Source organism: Heptranchias perlo, unplaced genomic scaffold (genome assembly GCF_035084215.1).
Source record: "Heptranchias perlo isolate sHepPer1 unplaced genomic scaffold, sHepPer1.hap1 HAP1_SCAFFOLD_47, whole genome shotgun sequence".
NCBI classification, from domain to species: domain Eukaryota; kingdom Metazoa; phylum Chordata; class Chondrichthyes; order Hexanchiformes; family Hexanchidae; genus Heptranchias; species Heptranchias perlo.
In genome coordinates, this window is record NW_027139484.1 from 1263680 (window position 1) to 1289540 (window position 25861).

The following is a 25861-nucleotide window of genomic DNA, read 5'->3' on the forward strand; positions in this document are numbered from 1 at the left end:
ATCCATTCCACAGTGTATTGGTTATCATGACGATATGAACTAACGACTGTAAATTCATTCGCCAGTGTATTGGTTATAATGACTCTATTAACAAACAACTGTAAATTCATTCCCCTTTGTTTTGGTTATCATGACTCTGTTAACAAACAACTGTAAATCCATTCCCCAGTGTATTGGTAATTATGGCTCAATTAACAAACAACTGGAAATTCTTTACCCAGTGTATTGGTTATCATGACAACAGTAACAATGAATTGTAAAGTCATTCCCCATTCTATTCGTTTTCATGACTATATCAACAAACAACTGTAAATTAATTCCCCAGTGTATTAGCTATCATGATTATATTTACAAACAATCGTAAAATCATTCCCCACTGTGTTGGTTATCATGACTTTATTGACAATCAACTGTAAATTCATTCCCCAGTGTATTGGTTATCATGACTCTGTTAACATACAAGTGTCAATTCATTCCCCAGTGTATTGGTTAGCATGACTATATTAACAATCATTTGTAAATTTATTCCCCAGTGTATTGGTAATCATGACTACATTAACAAACACTTGTAAATCCATTCCCCAGTGCATTGGTTATCATGACGCTATTAACAATCAACTGTAAAGGCATTCCACAGTCAATTGGTTATCATGGCTATATTAACAAACAAGGTTAATCCATTCCCCAGTGTATTAGTTTTAATGACGATATCAAAAAGCAACTGGAAATTTATTCCCCAGTGTATTAGTTACAATTACTTTATTAACAAAGAACCGTAAATACATTCCCCATTGCATTGGTTATCATGACTCGATTAAACAAAGGTAAAATCATTCCCCCGTGCATTGGTTATCATGACTCTATTAACAAACAACTGTAAATCCATTCCACTGCGTATTGGTTATCATGACCCTTTGAACAAACAAATGCAAATCCATTGCACAGTTTATTGATTATCATGAAAATATTAACAATCAACTGTAAAGTCATTCCCCAGTGCATTAGTTATCATGAACATATCAACAAACAACTGTAAATTCAATCCCCATTGTATTAGTTGTCATGACTATATTAACAATCAACTGTAAATTCTTTCCCCAGTGTATTAGTTACCATGACTATATTAACAAGGAACCGTAATTTCATTCCCCATTGTAATGGTTACCATGACTCCACCAACAAACAAAGGTAAAATCATTCCCCCGTGCATTTGTTATCATGACTGTTTTAACAATCAACTGTAAATTAATTCCCCAGTGTTTTAGTTATCATGACTATATAAACAATTAACTGTAAATTCATTCCCCAGTGCATTGGGTGTCATTACTGTATCAACAATCAACTGTAAATTCTTTCCCCAGTGTATTGGTTATCATGACGATGTTAACAAACAACTGAAAATCCATTCCCCAGTATATTGGTTGTCATGACTCTGTTAACAAACAACTGTAAATCCATTCCACAGTGTATTAGTTATCATGACTATATTAAAAAAACACTTTAAATTCATTCCCCCAGTGTATTGTTTTTCAAGACTATATTCACAAACAACTGTCAATTCATACCCCCAGTTTATTAGTTATTATGACGATATCAACAATCAACTGTAATTTCATTTCCCAGTGTATTGGTTATCATGACGATATTGACAAAAAGCTGCAAATTCATTCCCCGGTGTATTGGTTGCCATGACTATATTAACAAATAACTGTAAATTCATTCCCCAGTGTGTTGGTTATCATTACTTTTTGAACAAACAGCTGTAAATTCATTCCCCAGTGTATTAGTTATCATGACTATATCAACAAACGACTGTAAATTCATTCCCTCAGTGTTTTGGTTATCATGACTATGTTAACAAACAACAGTAAATTCATTCCTCATTGTATTGGTCATCATGACTATATTCACAAAAAACTGTAAATCCATTCCCCAGTGTATTGGTTATCATGATTATATCAACAAACAATTGTAAATTCGTTCCCCCAGTGTATTGGTTATCATGACTATATTAAAAAGCATCTAAATTCATTCCCCAGAGTCTTGGTTATCATGACTCTATTAACACACAACTACAAATTCATTCCCCAGTGTATTGGTTATCATGACTCCATTGACAAACAACTGTAAATTCATTCCCCAGTGTATTGGTTATCATGACTCTATTAACAAACAACTGTAAATCCATTCCCCAGTGTATTGGTTATCATGACGATATGAACTAACGACTGTAAATTCATTCGCCAGTGTATTGGTTATCATGATTATATTCACAAACAAACGTAAATTCATTCTCCGATTATATTAGTTATCATGACTATATTAACAATCAACTCTAAATTCATTCCCCAGTGTATTGGTTATAATGACTCTATGTCAAATAACTGGAAATCCATTCCCCACTGTATTGGACATAATGACTATATTAACGAACAACTGTAAATTCATTCCACAGTGCATTATTTATCATGACAATATTGACAAAGAACTGTAAAATCATTCCCCAGGCTATTGGTTATCATGACTCATATCAACAAACAACTGTACTTCATATCCCAGTGTAATTGTTAAAATGACTACATCAACTAAGAACTTTAAATTCATTCACCAGTGTATTGGTTATCATGATTATATTAACCAACAAATATAACTTCATTCCCTTGTGTATTGGTTATCATGACTACATTAACAAACAACTGTAATTTCATTCCCGATTGTATTGGTTATCATGACTCTATTCACAAACAATTGTAAATTCATTCAACAGTGTGTTGGTTATCATGACGATAGTAACAAAAAAATGTAAATTAATTCCCCAGTGTATTGGTTATCATGACGATGTAACAAACAACTGTAAATTCATTCCCCAGAGTTTTGGTTATCATGACTCCATTAACAAACAACATAAAATCCATTGCGCAGTGTGTTTGTTATCATGGCTACATTAACAAACAACTGTAATTTCGTTCCCATGTGTATAGGTAATCATGGTTTTATTTACACAAAGCTGTAAATTCATTCACCCGTGTATTGGTATTCATGACTATATTAAGACACAACTGTAAATTTATTCCCCAGTGTGTTAGTTATCATGACTATGTTAACAATCAACCGTAAATTCATTCCAAAAGTGCATTGATTATGATGACTATATTAACAAACAACTGTAAATTCATTCCACCAACGTATTGGTTAGCATGACCATATTGACAAACAACTGTAAATCCATTCCCCAGTATATTGGTTATCATGACTATATGAACAAACAATTGTAAATCCATTCCACAGTGTATGGGTTTTAATGACTCATTTTAACAAACAACTGTAATTCATATCCCAGTGTAATTGATAAAATGACTATATCAAACAAGAACTTTAAATTCATTCCCCAGTGTATTGGTTATCATGGCTACATTAAGAAACAACTGTAAATTCATTCATCAGTGTATTGGTTATCATGACTATATTAACACACAACTGTAAACTCATTCCCCAATGTATTTGTTATAATGACTATATTAACAAACAACTGTAAATTCATTCCCCCAGTGTATTGGTTATCACGAATATATTAACAAACAACTGTAAATTCATTCCCAAGTGTATTAGTTATCATGACTATAATAACAAACAACTGTCAATCCACTCCCCAATGTATTGTTTAACATGACTATATTAACACACAACTGTAAATCGATTCCCCAGTGTATTGGTTTTCATGACTATATGAACACACAACTGTCAATCCATTCCACAATGTATTGGATATCATGACTATATTAACAATCAACTCTAAATTCATTCCGCAGTGTATTGCTTATCACGACTATATCAACAAACAAGTGTAAATTCATTACGATATTAAGCATCATCTGTAAATCCATTACCCATTGTATTATTTATAATCAATTTATTAAAAATCAACTGAAAATTCGTTCCCCAGTGTATTAGTTATCATGACTGATATCAACACAGAACTGTAAATTCATTCCCCACTGTATTTGTTATCTTGACTATTTGAACAAACAACTGTAAATCCATTCCCCAGTGTATTAGTTATCATGAATATATCAACAAACAAATGTAAATTCATTCCCCAGTGTATTGGTTATCATGACGATATTAACAAACAACTGTAAATTCATTCCGCTATGTATTGGTTATCATAACTTTGTTAACAAACAAATGTGAATTTATTCCCCAGCGTAATGGTTATCATGACTCCATTGACAAACAACTGTGAATCCATTCCCCAGTGTATTGGTTATCATGACTATATTAACAAACCACTTTAAATTCATTCACCCAGTGTGTTGGTTATCATGATTATATTCACAAACAAATGCAAATTCATCCCCCAGTGTATTGGTTATAATGACTAAATTAACAAACAATTGTAAATCCATTCCCCAGTGTATTAGTTATCATGACTACATTAACAAACCACTTTAAATTCATTCCCCCAGTGTATTGTTTTTCAAGACTATATTCACAAACAACTGTAAATTCATACCCCCAGTTTATTTGTTATTATGAATATATCAACAAACAACTGAAATTTCATTTCCCAGTGTATTGGTTATCATGACGATATTGACAAAAAGCTACAAATTCATTCCCCAGTGTATTGGTTATAAAGACTCGATTCACAAACAACTGTGAATTCATTCGCCAGTGTATTAGTTATCATGACTGTATGGACAAACAAATGTAAATTCATTCCCCACTGTATTGGTTACCATGACGATATTAACAATCAACTGTAAATTCATTCCACAGTGTGTTGGTTGTCATGACTATATTCATAATCGACTGTAAATTCATTCGCCAGTGTATTGTTGATAATGACTATATTAACAAACAACTGTAAATTCATTCCCCCAGTGTATTAGTTATCATGTCTATGTTAACAAATAGCTGGAAATTCATTCCCCGATGTATGAGTTGTATTGACTGTATTAACAAACAAATGAAAGTCCATTCCGCAGTGTATTGGTTATCATGACTATATTAACAAACAACTGTAAATTCTTTCTCCGATGTATTAGTTATCATGACTATGTTAACATAAAACTGTAAATTCTTTCCCCGATGTATTAGTTATCATGACTACAACAAGAAAACAACTGTAAATTCATTCCCCAGTGTGTTGGTTATCATTACTTTTTGAACAAACAGCTGTAAATTCATTCCCCAGTGTATTAGTTATCATGACTATATCAACAAACGACTGTAAATTCATTCCCTCAGTGGTTTGGTTATCATGACTATGTTAACAAACAAAAGTAAATGTTTTCCTCATTGTATTGGTTATCATGACTATATTAACAAAAAACTGTAAATCCATTCCCCAGTGTATTGGTTATCATGATTATATCAACAAGCAATTGTAAATTCGTTCCCACAGGGTATTGGTTACCATGACTATATTAACAAGCATCTAAATTCATTCCGCAGTGTCTTGGTTATCATGACTCGATTAACACAGAACTGTAAATTCATTCCCCATTGCATTGGTTAACATGACGATATGAACAAACAACTACAAATTAAATCCCCAGTGTATTGGTTATCACGAATATATTCACAAACGACTGTAAATTCATTCGCCAGTGTATTGGTTATAATGACTACATTAACAAACAACTGTAAATTCATTCCCCGATGTCTTAGTTATCTTGACTACAGTTGCAAACAACTGAAAATCCATTCCCCCAGTGTATTAGTTATCATGACTATATTAACAAACAACTGTAAATTCATTCCCCATTGTCATGGTTGTCATGACGATATGAACAAACGATTGTAAATTCATTCCACTAGTGTTTTGGTTATCATGAATATGTTAACAAACAACAGTAAATTCATTCCTCATTGTATTGGTTATCATGACTATATTAACAAACAACAGTAAATTCATTCCTCATTGTATTGGTTATCATGACTATATTAACAAACAACTGTAAATTCATTCCCCAGTGTATTCGTTATCATGATTATATCAACAAACAATTGTAAATTCGTTCCCCCAGGGTATTGGTTACCATGACTATATTAACAAGCAACTAAATTCATTCCCCAGTGTCTTGGTTATCATGACTCCTTTAACACACAACTGTAAATTTATTCCTCATTGCTTTGGTTATCATGACGATATGAACAAACAAATATAAATTAAATCCCCATTGCATTGGTTGTCATGAATATATTCACAAACGACTGTAAATTCATTCGACAGTGTATTGGTTATAATGACTCCATTAATATACAACGGTAAATTAATTCTCCCACTGTGTTAGTTATCATGACTACATTAACAAACAACTGTAAATTCATTCCCCGATGTCTTATTTATCTTGACTACAATAACAAACAACTCAAAATCCATTCCCCCAGTGTATTAGTTATCATGACGGTATCAACAAACAACTGTAAATTCATTCCCCGATGTGTTAGTTATCATGAACATATCAGCAAACAACAGGAAATCTATTCCCCAGTGTATTGGTTATCATGAATATATAAACAAACAACTGTAAATTCATTCACCGGTGTATTAGTTATCATGACTACGTTAACAAACAACTGAAAATCCATTCCCCAGTGTATTGGTTATCATGACTTTATTAACAAACATCTGTAAATTCATTCCCCAGTGTATTGGTTATACTGACTATATTAACAAACATCTGTAAATTCATTCCCCAGTGTATTGGTTATCATAACTATATTCACAAACGACTGTAAATACATTCGCCAGTGTATTGGTTGTAATGACTCCATTCACAAACAACTGTAAGTTCATTCCCCAGTCTGTTGGTTATCATGACATTTTGAACAAACAGCTGTAAATTCATTCCCCAGTGTATTGGTTATCATGACTGCAATAACAAACAACTGTAAATTCATTGCCGAGTATATTAGTTATCATGACTATATTAACAAACAACTGTAAATTCATTCCCCATTGTCATGGTTGTCATGACGATATGAACAAACGATTGTAAATTCATTCCACTAGTGTTTTGGTTATCATGAATATGTTAACAAACAACTGTAAATTCATTCACCGGTGTATTAGTTATCATGACTACGTTAACAAACAACTGAAAATCCATTCCCCAGTGTATTGGTTATCATGACTTTATTAACAAACATCTGTAAATTCATTCCCCAGTGTATTGGTTATACTGACTATATTAACAAACATCTGTAAATTCTTTCCCCGATTTATTAGTTATCATGACTACATTAACAAACAACTATAAATTCATTCCTCAGTGTATTGCTTGTCATGACTATATTAACAAACAACTGTAAATTCATTCCCCAGTCTGTTGGTTTTCATGACTTTTTAAACAAACATCTGTAATTTCTTCCCCAGTGTATTGGTTGTCATGACGATATCAACAAACAAAAGCAAATTCATCCCCCAGTGTATTGGTTTTCATGACTATATCAACAAACAACTGTAAATTCATTCCCCATTGTAATGGTTGTAATGACTATATTCACAAACGACTGTAAATTCATTCCCCCAGTGCTTTGGTTATCATGATTATATGAACAAACAATTGTAAATTAATTCCACAGTGTATTCGTTATCATGATTATATCAACAAACAATTGTAAATTCGATACCCCAGTGTATTGGTTGAAATGACTATATTGACAAGCAACTAAATTCATTCCCCAGTGTCTTTGTTGTCAAAACTCGATTAACACACAACTCTAAATTCATTCCCCATTGCATTGGTTATCATGACGATATTAACAAACAACTATAAATTCAGTCCCCAGTGTATTGGTTATCATAAATATATTCACAAACGACTGTAAATTCATTCGCCAGTGTATTGGTTATAATGACTCTATTAACAAACAAATGTAAATTCAGTCCCCCACTGTGTTAGTTATCATGACTATAATAACAAACAACTGTAAATTAATTCCCCGATGTATTAGTTATCTTGACTATAATAACAAACAAATGAAAATCCGTTCCCCCAGTGTATTGGTTATCATGAATATATAAACAAACAACTGTAAATTCATTCACCGATGTATTAGTTATCATGACAACATTAACAAACAACTGTAAATTCTTTCCCCGATGTATTGGTTATCATGACGATCTCAGCAAACAACAGTAAATTCATACCTCCAGTGTATTAGTTATCATGACTATATTAACAACAACTTTAAATTCAATCCCCAGCGTATTGTTTATCATGACTACATCAACAAACAATTGTAAATTCATTCCCCAGTGTATTGGTTATCATGACTATATTAACAAACAACTGCAAATTGATTCCCCCAGTGTATTAGTTATCACGACTATGTTAACAAACAACCGTACATTCTATCCCCCATTGTATTGGTTATCATCATTCTATTGACAAACACCAGTAAATTCATTTCCCAATGTGTTGGTTGTCATGACTATATTAACAAACAACTGTGAATACATTCCCCCAGTGTATTGGTTATCATGACTATATTCACAAACGACTGTAAAATTATTCCCCCACTGTATTGGTTATCATGACGATATTAGCAATCAACTGTGAATTCATTCCACAGTGTATTAGTTATCATGACTATATGAACAAACAACTGTAAATTAATTCCCCAATGTATTGGTTATCATGACGATATTAACAAACAACTGTAAATCCATTCCCAGTTGTATTGGTTATCATGACTATATTAACAAAAAAACTGTAAATTCATTCACGAGTGCATTGGTTGTCATGACTATATTAACAAACAATTGTAAATTCATTCCCCCAGTGTTTTGGTTATCATGACGATGTTAACAAACAACTGTAAGTTTATTCCTCATTGTATTGGTTATCATGACTATATTAACAAGCAACTATTAATTCCTTCCCTAGTGTATTCGTTATCATGACTATTTTAACAAACAACTGTAAAACAGTTCCCCAGTGTATTGGCAATGATGATTATATCAACAAAAAATTGTAAATTCGTTCCCCCAGGGTATTGGTTACCACGACTATATTAACAAGCAACTAAATTCATTCCCCAGTGTCTTGGTTATCATGACTCTATTAACACACAACTGTAAATTCATTCCCCATTGCATTGGTTATCATGAATATATTAACCAACAACTGAAAATACATTCACCCAGTGTATTGGTTATGATAACTATATTCACAAACGACTGTAAATTCATTCGCCAATATATTGGTGATCATGACTAGATCAACAAACCATTGTAAATTCATTCCCCAGTGTGTTGGTTATCATGACAAGATTAACAAACAACTGTAAATACATTCCCCCAGTGCATTGGTTGAAATGACCATCTGACCAAACAACTGTAAATTCATGCCCCCAGTTTATTGGTTATCATGACGATGTTAACAAACAACTGTAAATACATTCCCCCAGTGTATTTGTTATCATGACAATATTCACAAACGACTGTAAATTCATTCGTCAGTTTATTAGTTATCTTGACTGCACAAACAAACAACTGAAAATCCATTCCCCAGTGTAATGGTTATCATGACTGTAATAAGAAACAACTGTACATTCATTGGCCAATGTATTAGTTATCATGTCTATATTCACAAACACATGTAAATTGTTTCCCCGATGTATTAGTTATCATGACTATGTTAACATACAAATGTAAATTATTTCCGCGATGTATTGATTATCTTGACTATCTTAACAAACAATTGTAAATTCACTCCCCAGTGTATTGGTTACCATGACTCTATTAACAAACATCTGTAAATTCATTCCCCAGTGTATTGGTTATCCTGACTATACAAACAAACATCTGTAAATTCATTCCTAAGTGTATTGGTTATCATGACGATATTAACAAACAACTCTTAAATCATTCCCCCAGTGTTTTGGTTCTCATAACTATATCAACAAAGAGCTGTAAATTCATTCCCCATTGAAATGGTTGTCATGACTGTATTAACAAACGACTGTAAATTCATTCCCCCAGTGTTTTGGTTATCATGCCTATGTTAACGAACAACAGTAAATTAATTCCTCATTGTATTGGTAATCATTGCAAAATTAACAAACAACTATAAATTCATTCCCCAGTGTATTCGTTATCATGACTATATTAACAAACAACTGTAAATCCATTCCCCAGTGTACTGCTTACCATGACCATATTAACAAACAACTAAATTCATTCCCCAGTGTCTTGGTTATCACGACTCTATTAAGACACAACTGTAAATTCATTCACCATTGCATTGGTTATCATGAATATATTAACAAACAACTGTAAATTCATTCCCCAGTGTATTGGTTATCATGAATAAATTAATAAAAACAACTGTAAATACATCCCCGCAGTGTATTGGTTATAAGTACTCTGTTAACAAACAACTGAAAATCCATTCCCCCAGTGTGTTGGTTATCATGACGAGATTCACAAACAAATGTAAATTCTTTCCCCGATGTGTTAGTTATCATGACCATATCACAAAACAACTGTAAAACCATTCCCCAGTGTATTGGTTATCATCAATATATAAACAAACAACTGTAAATTCATTCACCGATGCATTAGTTATCATGACTACATTAACAATCAACTGAAAATTCTTTCCCCCATGTATTGGTTATCATGACTATATTAAGAAACAACTTTAAATTCATTCCCCAGCATATTGGTTATCATGAATATATAAACAAATAACTGTCAATACATTCCCCGATGTGTTAGTTATGATGACCATATCAGAAAACAACTGTAAAACCATTCCCCAGTGCATTAGTTATCATGATAATGTGAATAAACAACATTAAATTCATTCCCCAGTGTATTGGTAATCATGACTATAGTAACAAACCATTGGAAATTCATTCCTCAGTGTATTGGTTATCATGACGATATTAACAAACAAATATAAATTCATTCCCCATTGTATTGGTTATCATGACGTTATTAACAAACATCTATAAATTATTTCCCCAGTGTATTGGTTATCATGACTATATTAACAAACGACTGTAAATTCATTCGCCAGTGTATTGTTTATAATGACTATATCAACAAACAACTGTAAATTCATTCCCCCAATGTATTAGTTATCATGACTATATTAACAGACATCTGGAAATTCATTCCCCAATGTATTAGTTATCTTGACTGTATTAACAAACAACTGAAAATCCATTCCCCAGTGTATTGGTTATCATGACTATCATAACAAACAAGTGTAAATGCATTGCCCAGTGTGTTAGTTATCATGTCTATTTTAACAAACAACTGTAAAATCTTTCCCCGATGTATTAGTTATCATGACTATGTTAACATACAACTATAAATTATTTCCCCGATGTATTAGTCATCATGACTACGTGAACAAACAACTGTAAATTCATTCCCCAGTGTATTGGTTGTCCTGACTACATTAACCAATAACAATAAATTCATTCGCCAGTGTATTGGTTATGAGGACTTTTTGAACAAACAGCTGGAAATTCATTCCCCAGTGTATTGGTGATCATGACTATATTAACAAACAACTGTAAATTAATTCCCCATTGTAATGGTTGTCATGACCATATTAACAAACGAATGTGAACTCATTCCCCCATTGCTTTGGTTATCATGACTATATTAACAAACAACAGAAAATTCATTCCCCAGTGCATTCGTTATCGTGACTATATTAACAAACAACTATAAATTCATTCCCCAGTGCATTCGTTATCGTGACTATATTAATAACAACTGTAAATCCATTCAGCAGTGTATTGGTTATCATGATTATATTAACAAGCAACTAAATTCATTCCCCAGTGTCTTGGTTGTCATGACGATATTAACAAACAACTATAAATTCATTCCCCATTGCATTGGTTATTATAACGGTATTAACAAACAACTATAAATTCATTCCCCAGTGTATTGGTTATTATGAATATATTAACAAACAACTGTAAATTCATTCGCCAGTGTATTGGTTATCATGACGTTATTAGCAAACAACGATAAATTCATTCTCCAGTGTGTTGGTTATCATGACTATATTAACAAAAAACTATCAATTCATTCCCTAGTGTATTCGTTATCATGTCTATATTAAAAAACAACTGTGAGTTCATTCCCCAGTGTATTGGTTATCGTGACTCTATTGACAAACAACTGTAAATTCATTCCCCCATGTGTTTGTTATCATGACTATGTCAACAGACAACTGTAAATTCATTCCGCAGTATAAAAGTTATCATGACAATATTTACAAACTACTGTAAATTCATTCCCCAGTGTATTAGTTATCATGACTATTTGAAAAAACAACTGTAAATTCATTCCCCAGTGTATTGGTTATCATGGCTACATCAACAAACAATTGTAAAAACATTCCTGCAGTGTATTGGTAATCTTGAGTATATTCACAAACGACTGTAAATTCATTCGCCAGTATATTGGTTATCATGACTATATTAACAAACCATTGTAAATTCATTCCCCCAGTCTATTGATTATCATGACTGTGCGAACAAACAACTGTAAATAAATTCCCCTCGTGTAATGGTTATCATGAGTATATTCACAAACGTCTGTAAATTCATTCGCCAGTATATTGGTTATCATGACTATATTAACAAACCATTGTAAATTCATTCCCCCAGTCTATTGATTATTATGACTATGTCAACAAACAGCTGTAAATTCATTCCCCCGTGTATTGGTTATCATGACCATTTTCACAAACATCTGTAAATTCAGTCCCCAGTGTATTGGTTATCATGACTATATTAAGAAACATCTGTAAATTCATTCCCCAGTGTTTTGGTTCTCATGAATATATTAACAAACAACTGTAAATACATTTCCCAGCGTATTAGTTATCATGACTATATCAACAAACAACTCTAAATTTATTCGCCGATGTATTAGTTATCTTTACTGTATGAACAAACAACTGTAAATTCTTTACCCAGTGTATTAGTTATCATGATTACCTTAAAAAACAACTGTGAATTCATTCCCCAGTGTATTGGTTATCATGACTTTTTGAACAAACAACTGTAAATTAATTCCCCAGTGTATTGATTGTCATGACTATATTGACAAACAACTGTCCATTCATTGCGCTAGTGTATTGGTTATCATGACGATATCATCAAACAACTGTAAATTCATTCCCCCAGTGTATTGGTTATCATGAATATGTCAACAAGCAGCTGTAAATTCATTCCCCCGTGTATTGGTTATCATAACCATATTAACACACATCTGTAAATTCAGTCCCCAGTGTATTGGATATCATGACTATATTAAGAAACATCTGTAAATTCATTCCCCAGTGTATTGGTGATCATGACTATATTAACAAAGAACTATAAATCCATTCCCCAGTGTATTCGTTATCATGATTATTTCAACAAACAATGTTAAATTCGTTCCCCCAGTGTATTGCTTACCATGACTATATTAGCATGCAACTAAATACATTCCCCAGTGTCTTGGTTATCAAGACTATATCAACATACAACTGTAAATTCATTCCCCATTGCATTGGTTATCATGACGATACTAACAAACAACTATAAATTAATTCCCCAGTGTCTTGGCTTTCATGACTCTATTAAAACACAACTGTATATTCATCCCCCAGTGTATTGATTATCATGACTGTGTGAACAAACAACTGTAAATTCCTTCCCCAATGTATTGGTTGTCATGACGATATTAACAAACAACTATAAATTCATTCTCCAGTGTATTAGTTATCATGAATATATTAATAAACAACTGTAAATAAATTCCGCCAGTGTAATGGTTATCATGAGTATATTCACAAACGACTGTAAATTCATTCCCCAGTGTATTGGTTATCATGACGTTATTAACAAACATATATGAATTCATTCCCCAGTGTGTTGGTTATCTTGGCTTTTTCAACAAACAGCTGTAAATTCATTCCCCCGTGTATTGGTTATCATGACCATATTAACAAACATCTGTAAATTCAGTCCCCAGTGTATTGGTTATCATGACTATATTAAGAAACATCTGTAAATTCATTCCCCAGTGTATTGGTTATCATGAATATATTAACAATCAACTCTAAATACATTCCCCCAGTGTAATGGTTATCATGAGTATATTAACAAACAACTGGAAATTCATTACCCAGTGTATTAGTTATCATGACTATATCAACAAACAACTCTAATTTTATTCGCCGATGTATTCGTTATCTTGACTGTATTAACAAACAACTGTAAATTCTTTCCCCAGTGTATTAGTTATCATGATTACCTTAACAAACAACTGTAAATTCAGTCCCCAGTGTATTGGATATCATGACTATATTAAGAAACATCTGTAAATTCATTCCCCAGTGTATTGGAGAACATGACTATATTAACAAAGAACTATAAATCCATTCCCCAGTGTATTCGTTATCATGATTATTTCAACAAACAATGTTAAATTCGTTCCCCCAGTGTATTGCTTACCATGACTATATTAACATGCAGCTAAATACATTCCCCAGTGTCTTGGTTATCAAGACTATATCAACATACAACTGTAAATTCATTCCCCATTGCATTGGTTATCATGACGATATTAACAAACAACTATAAATTCATTCTCCAGTCTATTGGTTATCATGAATATATTAACAAACAACTATAAATTCATTCACCAGTGTATTGGTTATCATGACGATATCAACAATCAACTGTAAATTAATTCCCCATTGTAATGGTTGTCATGACTATATTAACAAACAACAGAAAATTCATTTCCCAGTGCATTCGTTATCGTGACTATATTAACAAACAACTATAAATTCATTCCCCAGTGCCTTCGTTATCGTGACTATATTAAGAACAACTGTAAATCCATTCAGCAGTGTATTGGTTATCATGATTATATCAACAAACAATTGTAAATTCGTTCCAGCAGTGCATTGGTTACCATGACGATATTAACAAGCAACTAAATTCATTCCCCAGTGTCTTGGCTTTCATGACTCTATTAAAACACAACTGTAAATTAATTCCCCATTGCATTGGTTATCATGACGATATTAACAAACAACTATAAATTCATTCCCCAGTTTATTGGTTATTATGAATACATTAGCAAACAACTGTAAATTCATTCACCAGTGTATTGGTTATGAAGACTCGATGAACAAACAACTGTAAATTCATTCCCCGATGTGTTAGTTATAATGACCATATCAGCAAACAACTGTTAATCCATCCCCCAGTGTATTGGTTATCATGAATATAAAACAAACAACTGTGAATTCATTCCCCAGCATATTGGTTATCATGACTATATTAACAAACAACTGTAAATTCATTCCCCCAGTGCATTGGTCATCATGACTTTTTTAACAAACAACTGTAAATTCATTCCCCCTGTAAAATGGTTACCATGACTATTGCAACAAACAACTTTAAATTCATTCCCCATTGTATTGGTTATCATGACGTTATTAGCAAACAACGATAAATTCATTCTCAAGTGTGTTGGTTATCATGACTATATGAACAAAAAACTATCAATTCATTCCCTAGTGTATTAGTTATCATGTCTATATTAAAAAACAACTGTAAGTTCATTCCCCAGTGTATTGGTTATCGTGACTCTATTGACAAACAACTGTAAATTCATTCCCCCGTGTGTTTGTAATCATGACAACGTCAACAGACAACTGTAAATTGATTCCGCAGTATATAAGTTATCATGACAATATTTACAAACAACTGTAAATTCATTCCCCAGTGTATTGGTTATCATGACTTTTTGAACAAACAGCTGTAAATTACTTCCCCAGTGTATTTTTTGTCATGACTATATTGACAAACAACTGTACATTCATTGCGCTAGTGTCTGGGTTATCATGACTATATTAACAAACCATTGTAAATCCATTCCCCCAGTCTATTGGTTATCATGACGATATCAACAAACAACTGTAAATTCATTCCCCCGTGTATTGGTGATCATGACTGTATTGAGAAACATCTGTAAATTCATTCCCCAGTGTATTGGTTATCATGACTATATTGAGAAACATCTGTAAATTCATTCCCCAGTGTATTGGTTATCATGACTATGTTCAGAAACGACTGCAAATTCATTCGCCAGTATATTGGTTATAATGACTCTATCAGCAAACAACTGTAAATTCATTCCCCACTGTTTTAGTTGTCATGACTTTCTTCACAAACAAATGTATATTCATTCCCCGATGTATTCGTTGTTTTGACTACAATAATAAACAACTGAAAATCCATTCCCCAGTGTATTGGTTATCATGACTAAATTAACAAACAACTGTGAATTCATTCCCCAGTGTATTGGTTATCATAACGATATTAACAATCAAATGTAAATTCATTCCCCAGTGTATTAGTTATCATGAGTACATGAACAGACACCTTTAAATTCATTCCCCAGTGTATTGGTTATCATGACCATATGAACAACCCATTGTAAATTCAATCCCCAGTCTATTGGTTATCATGACGATATTAACAAACAGCTAGAAATTCATTCCGCAGTGTGTTGGTTATCATGATTCGGTCAACAAACAACTGTAAATTCATTCCCCCACTGTATTGGTTATAATGACGATGTTAATAAACAACTGTAAATTCCTTCCTCAGTGTATTGGTTGTCATGAGAATATTAACAAACAACTGTAAATACATTCCCCCGGTGTATTGGTTATCATGACTATATTCAGAAATGACTGTAAATTCATTTCCCGATGTATTAGTTTTCTTGACTGTATTAACAAACAACTGAAAATCCATTCCCCAGTGTATTGGTTATCATGACTCTTATCACAAAAAACTGTTAATTCTTTCCCCAGTGTATTAGTTATAATTTCTCTATCAACAAACAACTGTAAATTGTTTCCCCGATGTATTGGTTATCATGACTATGTTAACATACAACTGTAAATTCTTTCCGCAGTGCATTTGTTATCATGACTTTATGAACAATCAACTGTAAATTCATACCCCAGTGTATTGGGTATCATGACTACATTAACAAACAACTGTAAATTCATTCCCCAGTGTATTGGTTATGATGATTATATTAGCAAACAACTGAAAATTCATTCCCCAGTGTTTTGGTTACAATGGCTATCTAAACAAACAACTTTAAATCCTTTCCCCATTGTATTGGTTATCATGACTATATTAACAAACAACTGTAAATTGATTCCATATTTGATATCATGTCCAATTTAACTTCGAACTGTAACTTTATTCCCCTCTATTAGTTTTCATTTTTAAAATAACAATCAACTGTAATGTTATTACTTCTATGATTCTATGGAGATAGAGAAAGAAAAATAATAAATAAAAAGACAATTCGGGAGAAACGGAAAATTGGAGTGGGGAGAGGGAAACCGATAGAGAGAGGGAAGGTGAAACAGACTCTTTTTTCTCTCCCTTCGCATTGCTTTCTAGAAAGTGCAGACTTTTTCCAACGCGGGATAAATGCGGCTTGAAGTGCTCGCTTCGATCAAGCAATGACTGTTTCTATAATGGGGGGAGGGGCTGCATCTTAAGTCACCTTAGACTCAGACACACACTATTTGATAAACAGGTATGACATTTGCTCTCCCCTTTTCGCAGACAACCAACAAGAAATCATTTTTTGAAATTGATCCAGAAAAGTTGTGGTTTATTTGACGATGCCAAAGGAGGATTGGATTACTGGAGGAGATGTATCCTCTGCTCACAGAGCAGTCTGTTCCTGGGTTTGTCCCTCTGCAGATTCGGCTTTTCCTATCCTGTCCCTTACTGCCACGATGCACTGGTTTAGTTTTCAGTCCTGAAACTGGGGTCTGCCCCGAGACCAGATGCTGTCACTCAGACCTTCGTGTACATTGTATGTTCAATCCTATTCATATCTTGAGGTCTGTAACGCGGCTCATTATAGAATCATAGAATCATATAATCATAGAAGTTAAAACATGGAAACAGGCCCTTCGGCCCAATATGTCCATGTCACCCAGTTTCTACCACTGAGCTAGTCCAAATTGCCTGCACTTGGCCCATATCCCTCTATACCCATCTAACCCATGTAACTTTCCAAATGCTTTTTAAAAGACAAAATTGTACCCGCCTCCACTACTGCCTCTGGCAGCTCGTTCCAGACACTCACCACCCTTTGAGTGAAAGAATTGCCCCTCTGGACCCTTTTGTATCTCTCCCCTCTCACCTTAAATCGATGCCCCCTCGTTATAGGCTCCCCTACCTTTGGGAAAAGATTTTGACTATCGACCTGATCTATGCCCCTCATTATTTTATAGACTTCTATAAGATCACCCCTTAATATATAATTATACAGGCGGATTTAGATTTCATTCCATACTAGTGTTAGCTGTGGTTCAGTGGGAGCACAGTCACTTCTGAAACAGAGGGTTGTGTGTTGTCAGCCCGTGAGAGCGCTGGTATTGAGTGTCTCAACAAATACATGGCAAGGGACCAGATGAACCTTTGACCCCTTCACCTGACCTCCTCACCAAGGAACCGTCTGGGTTTAACCTCCCAGCCAATGTCTAGAAGTGAATGATGCCTAATATTGCTCGCTGAACTGGCTGACATCACCCAGCTCAGATTGAATGAGTTCACCTCACCGACCATTAATTAGGATCCCCACAAGCTACTGAGTGAATGGATTAACACTTTCTAACCACTCTTCAAAGAAGTCAGACAGCAAATCATGCACAACAGTGGTTTATTGACTTGGAAATCAAAATTACCGTTGTTTAAACATTGAGTACACCAATAATAAGTATATATAGACAGTTATATACGGGGTCAAGTAGCAATTTTAACAACAAATGATTAATAGGCAGATAATTAACACAATGAATAACCGATTGCAAAAGCAGCTGAGAGTATCATTGTGATTCAGCATCAGCTGGACCACTGATTATCACATTACAGTTTAGATCAGTGTCTGACACGATTACAGTTTGGTGAGATTAATTTCGGATTCATTATCTAGATATCTGACAATTTAACCCCATGAGATCGGCAGGCTAAGGGATAAATTAGAGAACAAATTCTCCTCGGGCGTTGGAGCAAAACGGGCGACGGCGAATCGGCAGCTCGTTTTCTACTCTGTCCGATTCTATTTTCCATTTAATGCTGCGTTCCCCGATGAGATGTTAAACCAGGGCCCCCTTTGTTTCAGTGGATGTAAGACTGCAGCCCCACCATGGACCCTTCCAGTCTCTACATTGACACAGTGTCCCACTGCAGCCCAGACTGAGCCCCACCCTGGGCCCTTCCTGTCTGTACATTAACCCAGTGTCTCACTGCAGCCCAGACTGAGCCCCACCCTGGGCCCTTCCTGTCTGTACATTGATCCAGTGTCACACTGCAACCCAGACTGACCCCCACCCTGGGCCCTTCCTGTCTGTTCATTCTCCCAGTGTCCCACTGCAGCCCAGACTGACCCCCACCCTAGGCCCTTCCTGTCTGTTCATTCTCCCAGTGTCACACTGCAACCCATACTGAACCCCACCCTGGGCCCTTCCTGTCTGTTCATTCTCGCAGTGCCCCACTGCAGCCCAGACTGAGCCCCACCCTGGGCCCTTCCTGTCTGTACATTGACCCAGTGACACACTGCAACCCACAATGAAGCCCACCCTGTGCCCTTCCTGTCTGTTCATTCTCGCAGTGTCCCACTGCAGCCCAGACTGAGCCCCACCCTGGGCCCTTCCTGTCTGTTCATTGACCCAGTGTCCCACTGCAGCCCAGAATGAGCCCCACCTTTGGTACCCCTGTAAATATCGACTCACTCTCACAAACCCCTGTAAATAATGACAGAATCTGGGGACTTCCTGAATATCTACTGTCCTTGGAACCATTTTACATATTGTCTCACTCACAGACATCCCTCCATATGATGACACAATCTGGGGACTGTCTGGATATCTACAGTCCTTGGTCCCCCTTTTTCATGTTGATTCACTCTCCCAGACCCCTCGACATACTGAAACAAGAACATCACCAACTTGCCTTGATACAGCTCCTTGAACGCAGTAAAACTTCTCAAGGCACTTTACAGGAGCGATTAGCAAACACAATTTGACACTGAGCAACATAAGGAGACATTAGGACAGGGGTCAAAGAGGTAGGTTTTAAGAGTGCCTCCAAGGAGTTGAGAGAGGGAGAGAGGTGGAGAGGTTTATGGAGGGAATTGCAGAGCTTAGGGCCGAGGCAGCAGAAGGCACGGCCGTCAATAGTGAAACGATTAAAATCGGTAATGCGCAAGAGGCCAGAATTGGAGGATCGCAGAGGTCGCGGAGGGTTGTGGGGTTGGAGGAGGTGACAGATATAGGGAGGGGCGAGGCCATGGAGGGATTTGAAAACAAGGATGATAATTTTAAAATCGAGCCGCTCCCGGATCTGGAGCCAATGTCGATCGGCGAGCACAGGGATGATGGGAGAAAGGGATTTGGTGCGTGTTGGGATGCGGGCAGCAGAGTTGTGGATGAGCTCAAGTTTATGGAGAGTGGAAGATAAGAGGTCAGCCAGGAGACCACTGCAATCGTCCAGTCTGGAGGTAACAAAAGCATGGATGAGGGTTTCAGCAGCAGATGAACGGAGGAAGGGGCAGAGACGGTGATGTTAGGGAGGTGAAGTAGGCGGTCTTAATGATGGAACTGGTTTATGTTCAGAAGCTCATCTCATGGTCAAATAGGACGCCAAGGTTGCGAACGGCGAGGGAGACAGATGGAGTCGCTGGTTTGGGAACGGAGTTTGTGGCAGGGAACAAAAACAACGACTTTGCTCTTCCCAATATTGAGTCGCAGGAAATTGTTGCTGATCCAGTACTGTATGTCAGACACGCAATGTGACAAATGAGAGACAGTGGAGGGGTCGAGAGAGGTGGTTGTGAGGTTGAGCTGAGTGTCGACATTGTACATGTGGAATCTGATTTTGTGTTTTCAGATGATGACGCCGAGGGACAGCATGTAGATGAGAAATAGGACGAGGACAAGGATCGATCCTTGGGGGACTCCAGAGGTAAAGATGAGGTAGAAGGAAGAGAAGCCATTGCAGGTTATTCACTGGTTACCACTGGATAGATAAGAATGGAACCAGGCGAGCGCAGTCCCTCCCAGCTGGACAATGGAGGTCAGGCCTTGGAGGAGGATGGTGCGGTCAACCGTGTGAAAGGCTGCGGACAGGTCGAGAAGGATGAGGAGGGATAGTTTACCACAGTCTCAGTCACATAGGATGTCAATTGTGACTTTTATAAGGGCCATTTCAGCACTGTGACAGGAGCGGATACCTGATTGGAGGGATTCAAACATGGAGTTGTGGGAAAGATGGGCACGGATTTGAGAGATGACAACACGTTAAATAAATTTGGAGAGGAAAGGGACATTGGAGATGGAGGCGATAGTTTGCAAGGACAAAGGGGTCAAGAGTGTTTTTTTGAGGATAGGGTAATGACTGCAGATTTGAAGTGGAGGAGGACAGTACCTGAGAAGCGGAACCGTTAACAATATCAGCTAACATGTGGCTCGAGAAGGGAAGTTGGGTGGTCAGCAGTTTAGTGGGAATGGGGTTGAGGGAGCAGGAGGTGGGTCTCATGGTCAAGATGAGCTCGGAGAGGGTATGAGTAGAAACAGGAGAGAAACAAGAGAAATATGTGAGTTCAGGGCTTGGGCAGGAGGGAGCCGTAGGGGAAGTTTGCCTCGGTGGGCGAGGGGAAGCGAGGCAGCTGAACGGATGGTCTCCATCTTAGTGACAAAGAATTCCATGAGCTTCTCGCACTTTTCGTTGGAGGTGATGGTGGAAGGGGACAGGGGAGAGGGGGTTAAGAAGATGGTTTCTGGTGGAGAAGAGAAGCCTGGGGTTATCTTTACATTCCAGGATGATCCTGGAATAGTAAGCAGTTTTGGCAGAGGAGAGAAGGACCCGATAGTGCCCGAAAGAAGGCCCAAAAGAAGGAGAAATTAGGAGGGTTGACAAAAGCTTGAAGCAAGAGATGGGTTTCACGGGAGGTCTGAAAGAAGGAAAGAACTTGCCTTTGTATCGCGCCTTTCAAGACCTCAGGACGTCCCAAAACAGTCAATGAAGTACATTGTGAAGTGCAGTCACGGTGGTAATGTAGGAAACGCTGCAGCCAATTTGCACACAGCAAGATCCCACACATTTCATTGAGATAAATGAGAAGAAAATCAGTTTCAGTAATGTTGGTTGGTGGATAAATATTGGCCAAGACACCAGGAAGAGCTCCTCTACACTATTTTGAATATTGCCGGTGGATCTTTTACATCTACCTGAGCGGGCAGATGCGCCCTCGGTTTAACGTGTCCTACAAAAGTTGGCTCCTTCGAAATTGTCGCGCTCCATCATTACTGCCCCTCCGAACGTTCAGCACTCCCTCAGTACTGCCACTCCGACAGTACTGCGATCCCTCAATACTGACCCTCCGACAGTACTGCACTCCCTCAGTACTGACCAATGTACCAAGTGTCTTGACGATGCAAAGCTAGGTGGGTAAGTAAGCTGGGAGGAGGACACAAAGATTCTGCAAAGGGATATAGACAGATTAAATGTGGGCAAGAAGGTGGCAGATGGAGTATAATGTGGGGAAATGTGAGGTTATTCACTTTGGTAGAAATAATAGAGAAACGGAATATATTTTAAATGGTGAGAAACTATTAAATGTTGTTATTCCGAGAAATTGGGGGGAACTTGTCCACAAAAAAGAGAGTTAATATGCAGGTACAGCAAGCAATTAGGAAGGCAATTGGTATGTCGGAATTTATTGCAAGAGGGTTGGAGTACAAGAGTACGGAAGTTTTGTTACAATTGTACAGGGATTTGGTGAGACCACACCTGGAATACTGTGTACAGTTTTGGTCTCCATATCTAAGGAAGGATAAACTTGCCTTAGTGGCGGTGCAACGAATGTTATCCAGATTGATTCCTGGGATGAGAGGGTTGTCATAAGGGGAGAGATTTTTTTTCTTCGTTCTTGGGATGTGGGCGTCGCTGGCGAGGCCAGCATTTATTGCCCATCCCTAATTGCCCTTGAGAAGGTGGTGGTGAGCAGCTTACTTGACCCGCTGCAGTCCGTGTGGTGAAGGTTCTCCCACAGTGCTGTTAAGAAGGGAGTTCCAGGATTTTGACCCAGCGAAAATGAAGGAACGGCGATATATTTCCAAGTCGGGATGGTGTGTGACTTGGAGGGAAACTTGCAGGAGGTGTTGTTCTCATGTACCTGCTGCTCTTTTCCTTCTGGTGGTAGAGGTCGCGTGTTTGGGAGGTGCTGTCGAAGAAGCCTTGGCGAGTTGCTGCAGTGCATCCTGTGGATGTTTCGGGTGGTGGATGTGGTGCCAATGAAGCGGGCTGCTTTATCTTGGATGGTGTCGAGCTTCTCCAGTGTTTTTGGAGCTGCACTCATCCAGGCAAGTGGAGAGTATTCCATCACACTCCTGACTTGTGCCTGATCGATGGTGGAAAGGCTTTGGGGAGTTAGGAGATGAGTGACTCGCCGCAGAATAACCAGCTTCTGACCTGCTATTGTAGCGACAGTATTTATGTGGCTGGTCCAGTTAAGTTTCCGGTCAATGGTGACCCCCAGGATGTTGATGGTGGGGGATTCGGCGATGGTAATGCCCTTGAATATCAAGGGGAGGTGGTTAGACTCTATCTATTTGGAGATGGCCATTGCCTGGCACTTGTCTGGCGCGAATATTACTTGCTACTTATGAGCCCAAGCCTCATGTTACCCAGGTCTTGCTGCATGCGGACACGGACTGCTTCATTATCCGAGGATTTACGAATGGAACTGAACACTGTGCAATCATCAGCTAACTTCACCATTTCTGACCTTATGATGGAGGGAATGTCATTGATGAAGCAGCTGAAGATGGTTGGGCCGAAGACACTGCCCTGAGGAACTTCTGCAGCAATGTGCTGGTGCTCAGATGATTGACCTCCAACAACCACCATCTTCCTTTGTTGCAGGGATGACTCCAGCCACTGGAGAGTTTTCCCCCTGATTCCCATTGACTTCAATTTTACTCGGACTCCTTGGTGCCACACTCAGTCAAATATTGCCTTGATATCAAGGGCAGTTACTCTCGCCTCACCTCTGGAATTCAGCTCTTTTATCCATGTTTGGACCAAGGCTGTAATGAGGTCTGGAGCCGAGTGATCCTGGCGGAACCGAAACCGAGCATCGGTGAGCATGTTACTGGAGAGTAAGTACCGCTTGATAGCACTGTCGACGAAACCTTCCATCATTTTTTTGATGATTGAGAGTCGTCTGATGGGGCGGTAATTGACAGGATTGGAGTTGCCCTGCTTTTTGTGGACAGGACACACCTGGGCAATTTTCCTCATTGTTGGGTGGATTGAGAACAAAAGGCCCATATTCTCTAGTTTAGAAGAATGAGAGGTGATCTCATTGAAAATTATAAAATTCTCAGAATGCTTGACAGGATAGATGCTGATAGGCTGTTTCCCGTGTCTGGAGAGTCTAGAACTTGGGATCATAGTCTCAGGATAAGGGGTGGGCGATTTAGGACTGAGAGGAGGAGGAGGAATTTCTTCACTGATGGTTGTGATCGTTTGAATTCTCAAACCCAGACGAGTGTGGATGGTGAGTCGTTGAGTACATTCAAGGCTGAGGTCGATGAACATTTGCACGAGAAAGGAATGAAGGGATATGTGGATTGGCCCAGAAAGTGGAGGTGAAGTTGAAGATCAGGCATGATCTGATAGAATGGCGGAGCAGACTCGAGGTGCCGTATAGCCTCCTCCTGCTCCTTATTCGTCACGTTCTTATAATCATCCAAGAGCACAGTGTTCCCTCAGTACTGACCATCCGACAGCACTGTGCTCCCTCACTACTGACCATCCGACAGCACTGTGCTCCCTCAATACTGACCATCCGACAGCACAGTGCTCCCTCAATACTGACATCCGACAGCACTGTGCTCCCTCAGTACTGACCATCCGACAGGACTGTCCTCCCTCAATACTGACATCCGACAGCACAGTGCTCCCTCAATACTGACCATCCGACAGCACTGTGCTCCCTCAATACTGACATCCGACAGCACTGTGCTCCCTCAGTACTGACCATCCGACAGAACTGTCCTCCCTCAATACTGACATCCGACAGCACTGTGTTCCCTCAATACTGACCATCCGACAGCAATGTGCTCCCTCAGTACTGACCATCCAACAGCACTGTGCTCCCTCAATACTGACCATCCGACAGCACTGTGCTCCCTCAATACTGACATCCGACAGCATTGTGCTCCCTCAGTACTGACCATCCGACAGCACAGTGCTCCCTCAATACTGACATCCGACAGCACTGTGCTCCCTCAGTACTGACCATCCGACAGAACTGTCCTCCCTCAATACTGACATCCGACAGCACAGTGCTCCCTCAATACTGACCATCCGACAGCACTGTGCTCCCTCAATACTGACATCCGACAGCACTGTGCTCCCTCAATACTGACCATCCGACAGCACTGTGCTCCCTCAGTACTGACCATCCGACAGCACTGTGGTCCCTCAGTACTGACGATACGACAGCACAGTACTCCCTCAATACTGACCATCCGACAGCACTGTGCTCCCTCAATACTGACCATCCGACAGCACTGTGGTCCCTCAGTACTGACGATACGACAGCACAGTGCTCCCTCAATACTGACCATCCGACAGCACTGTGCTCCCTCAGCACTGACCATCCGACAGCACTGTGCTCCCTCAGTCCTGGTTATCCGACAGCACTGTGCACCCTAAGTACTGACCATCCGACAGCACAGTGCACCCTCAGTACTGACCA